This window comes from Dipodomys spectabilis, unplaced genomic scaffold (genome assembly GCF_019054845.1).
Source record: "Dipodomys spectabilis isolate Male_0828 unplaced genomic scaffold, ASM1905484v1 ptg000121l, whole genome shotgun sequence".
Taxonomy (NCBI): Eukaryota; Metazoa; Chordata; class Mammalia; order Rodentia; family Heteromyidae; genus Dipodomys; species Dipodomys spectabilis.
The window spans coordinates 3,537,550-3,542,707 of record NW_024870798.1 but is presented as its reverse complement, the minus strand read 5'-3'; the positions used below and the strand labels follow the sequence as shown (position 1 = coordinate 3,542,707).

The 5,158-nt window shown below is 33.5% G+C and overlaps 1 pseudogene; it reads left to right on the top strand.

The window, feature by feature from the left end:
• Positions 1 to 4,376: 4,376 nt before the first annotated feature.
• Positions 4,377 to 4,476, top strand: LOC122115617 (annotated as a pseudogene).
• Positions 4,477 to 5,158: the final 682 nt, after the last annotated feature.

Here is a 5,158-nt window from a genome sequence, read left to right as displayed (position 1 = left end):
AACAACATTGAGATATCACCTCATTCCAGTTAGAACGGCAAAAATCAAGAACTCTAACAACAAAAGATGCTGGAGGGGATGTGGACAGAAAGGAACCTTACTTCATTGTTGGTGGGAATGTAAACTTGTTCAGCCACTTTGGAAAGCAGTATGGAGGTTCCTCAAAAGACTTCACATAGAACTCCTCTATGACCCAGCAATCCCACTTTTGGGCATTTACCCAAATGTTTACAAAAAAGACCACACTAAAGCTACCAGCACAACTATGTTTATTGCAGCATTATTTACCATAGCTAAGATATGGAACCAACCCAGATGCCCCTCAGTAGATGAATGGATCAAGAAAATGTGGTATATATACACAATGGAATTCTATGCCTCCATCAGAAAGAATGACATTGCCCCATTTATTAGGAAATGGAAAAACTTGGAAAAAATTATATTAAGTGAAGTAAGCCAGGCCCAGAGAAACATAGGTCCCATGGTTTCCCTTATTTGCAATATCTAGTATATGTATGAGTCAAGCGGAAAAGGTCAGATAATGTGATGTCAGGAAAATGAACCCTTAGATATGTATTTTAATGTTTTTTTCTGTCATATATATGTTTCTAAGGTATTTATAAGATTATCTCTTTGTTGCTTTGTGTATCCCTCCCCCACAGTATAACCCCTGCTTTCTCTATATTTCATGTCAGTATAACTTGTGGAGGACATGGGGAAAAACCAGTTGTTTAAGGAAACAGGTGGACCTGTTGCAACAATGAGAAGTACAATTTGTCATGTCCAAAACGAGCTTTACAATGTCGGTGCGGGGCGGGGGGAATGGGGAGGAAGGAGAAGGATTGGGATTGGGGGGGAGAGGGGAGGCTGGGAAGGGATGTGAAGGGTAAACAAAGGAGGAGGCTGCAATGCTTGGTAAGAAATGTATGCATTATCCTACCCATGTAATTGTAACCCCTCTGTACAGTATGTCAACAAATAAAATAAAATTAAATTAAATTAAAAAAGAAAAAGAAAAAACAAAAGAAATCACTTGCCTTAAAAATTTGACGAAAGAGTATTGAAGAGAGATGAAAGAAAACATAGAGGACGTTTCTGTCTCCAGTGGAGTAATGGGTTCTTGATATTGTTTCTCCCATTCTATCTTCACAAGCTATAAAGTGTGGCTGAGGACTGGATTATCCACTGCAGACAAAGAGAACTCACAGAAGAAAATATTTGCAGCAGATATAGGTGATTCATATCCTTAGACAATCTATTTAAATCTGTTCAAAATTCTCTGCTACCCAAAACTGCCCTCTTTGAACAGCTTTGTTTGCTTTCCCAAGACTACCTTTCATTAACTATTTAAAATTTTGAGTGGTCACATTCATCCTTTCTAGAGATTGCTGTTTGGTTGTGATTTTTGTGTGTTTTTGTTTTTTGTTGTGTTTTTTAACTAAATTTCAAAAGGTTTTGCAAGTGTATTACAATAAATATGTCCATCATTGTCCAATTCTCCTGGATCAGAGTGACTTCTTCTATCATTCTCAACCAACCCCTTCTCCAAGATTTATTTCAGATTTACCACGTCCTTTATCACATGTGTACATTGAGTATTCTAGCTGTACTTGTCCCTTGTTCCATTTGTCATTCATTCTATGTCTTTACTATTATTCCTCTCTGGTTTCACCTTCCTGATAGTCATTCTGTTAAACTGTCTGTTAATATTTTGAAAGGTTTAAATACATTCCATGGAGTTTCAATCCTGAATATACTTGAACTGATGTCAGCTTATATTTCCATAATTTATTCATCTGCAATAACAATTTGCAAGACTGGAGACGTGAAGGACCTAGACATGATTTTATTCTCATCCATTTGGAAGATTAATCTTTATTCAACAAGAAAGTTTAAATATGGCTTAGAATATATTCCTAACTACAAAATTTTATAAATAGCTTTGTTAAAAGGTTTGTGATTATTTTATTTTACATGGGATAATATTTTCTACTACCTATAAGTTTTGGAAAAGGAAGAAAACCCTGATTTACTACTATAGAGGAATATGATAGATATAGAAGACAAATTTTATGTTTGTCACATCTCTGATGAGTACCCATATTCATGACTTTAAGTCATATTTCTTACTATGTTAGACAGATACGGAAAACATAAAACAACATATGATAAAGCATCTATTTGTGACTTTTTAAAATGTACCTTATTAAGTGATAAAACTTACTATATTAGCTAATGTTTGGGTTTGAATTATGGAAGGTTGTTCTATTTGACACATTTCTGGAAGGCACCTACTGAACAACACAAATGGTGGGTGGTACTATTTCTGCACTTTAATGAATGGTTGAACCTGCTTGGCATTAGTGCTGGAGAAATTAATCAACTCTATTGTAACTTGCACCCTAAACTTGAAAAATTTGTAATGTCACTATCGTCTACTTGTCAAATGTTATTTTGGTGAATGTGATTTTTAAAATATTATTTGAAAAGGAATCTGTTTTCAGGAGATTAAAATGTAGGTTGTCATTTGTTTGTGAATGATAACATTTTTATACAACAGAACCAAGTTTTACTGAAGTACCAGTATTTTGAAGCATTAACGATCTTCTCAATTAATGTTTTTTGAATTATATTTGACCTGAAGTCAAGTTTTCCTAGCCTTGGTAGACCAATTATGGATCTATCGTTCAGGAACTATTTTTTTGGCCTACTTATGCTGGACTAAATCTTTCAGTAATCATTAGAAGAGGGGTATTAAAAATAATTTTGTGACATTTGTGATCTTGGTCACACATATGGTCTGGTCATTTTTTTGAAAGTTTGAATTGCTGTACTTTCTGTTAGATTTTGTGATCTCATCTTGCATTTTAAGTTGCATTGCATTTCACAATTGCATACTGCTAATTCTGGTGTCGTAAGGAATTGATATGGATTTTCAATTACTTTCTGTTGACATGTTTCATGAGTCTAGGTGAGATATCTTGCCCTTGTTATCTGATGAAGCAGATAACTGGGACCTGGGATCCTAGGACCCATGGGTCCTGCAGAAGAGTAATACCTTTTAGATATCATATCAGAAAAATTGGGTATAATCAGTAGGAAGGCTTCCGAAACTGGAGAAAAATATTTTGGCATCAGTGAATTAAAACAATAAACAGAGCAGCAGGGTAAAGTCCCTTATAGATTAGAGGAAAACAATAATTTTTTTTTACAATGTGAATTCAGAAGCCCAAGAACACTTAGAAGGTATCAAAAGTTTATACTGAAGACATTGAATTGATGCTTTTTATATTCTAATGTACATTCTAAATCTTATTATTTATATTCCAATCTATTTATATGTCAAATTATCAATTAATTCTAGTAAGTTTCACTGTGTGAAATAAAATATTAGCACGTATAAAGATAAAATATATAACTATATATAATGTAAGAAAAAGGCACATGTTTTTCAATGTACTGTTGTGGTTAGGGCATCAAAAGCAACTGTGTTTTAAAGTATTGCTCCATTATTTCTACCTCAGTGTTTGACAGAGTTGGACCTAAAGCTTTACCATTTGTAGATTTACAGCCTAGAGGCAAGAGGAAACACTGTGATAAACATCACCAATTTAAGGCCTAATATCAAGGAGAAACATATAGACTTCTCTTGTAACTGTGAAAATATTTGGTGAAAGAAAGGCAGTAGTGTAAATTCCTGCCTGGTTGGATGGTAGACTGGCCAGGACATTAGGTAATCATGCATGTGAAAACTTTTTCATCTTCTTGGCTTTAGCTACTTTTGAAATATTAGGTATAAGAAACAATTATATTTTGATTAAATGCCTTCTAGTCTAAATGATTCTGTCTTAATTGTTCCTCTCTCCATGTTCCTTTTTAACTAAGATTAGTTTTGTTCCAGTAAGACAATCTATGCTGTCAGGGTAAGATATTCTGGTTGGTCTGTTGCTATATGAAAGAAGAGTAAAGGATCAGGTAGACATTTGTGCCAGTACGACCTCATTTAGGAAATTTTAAGCCCAGAAGTTTAGAAGTAGCTCTTAAGCAAGGCTTGCTTTGAATCCATTAGCTCCACAAAGCTAACTCAGTTGATAAATAAGTACTTGAAAAGCTATCACCTTTGGACCTAGCTATAAAGGCTTCAAAGTATGATCAAATTTAAAATGAAAAAGACTTGAAATAGTCATTGACAAAAAATGGCAAATGTGAGGAATCGACCAAACAATATGTTTTTTCCAATATACACAGAATTTTAGAGAATTAAGATCAATAGCATTTTTAGGAACAATAAGGTTTCCTGGTTACAAACAGTCAACCAAGGATATATGCCTGTATAAAGATTGCATCATTAACTACTTAAATTTACAGGATACTACATGCTTCAGCTGCACGTTTACCCAAATTACAACAATATAGAGATTATCATGGCATTTGCAAAAGGATGATATGAAAATTTGTGAAGAATTCAATATTTTTCATTCTTCAGAAGCAAGAAATGAAAAACAGTTATTAAAAAATTGATTACAAAAATACAAGTCGTTATGTCAAAAATGAACTTTACAACTTTGGTGCAGGGCGGGGTAGCGGGGAGGATTGAGTGGGGGGGCAGGGGGAGGATGGGAAGGTATGGGAAGGGGAAACAAAGGAGGAGGCTACAATGCTTGATAAGAAATTTACTCATTATCTTGCCCATGTAATTGTAAGCCCTCGGTACAGTATTTACACAATAAAAAATACAAATGTAACAACACATATAATTCATTGAACTGAAAGTTAGTTTGACATCAGTGTATTAAATCCTCACCTTAGAAAGGCCTTTATATAGCATAATCTTTACAAAACTTTTGAAAGTAGATAACATTGTCATTTTATCCCAAAGAAATAAAATACTATAAGGACCTAGGTAAAAAAGGAATCCTAAACTTTTTCTATATGGAATGCTATCTGAAATAACACATTTATTAATGAACCTATATAATATAGAACAATGTAGAATTCAAAGTATTATATCTAGGAGAGAATGAAATAGATTATGGACATTATACAAACAAAATACAGATTATTTTAAAATATAATTTTTTCAGACAAGCACCAGAAATATTTTTAGTTTCTGTACTACTCATTTCAACAGATAAGTTAAAATGATTTCTGATTTAAA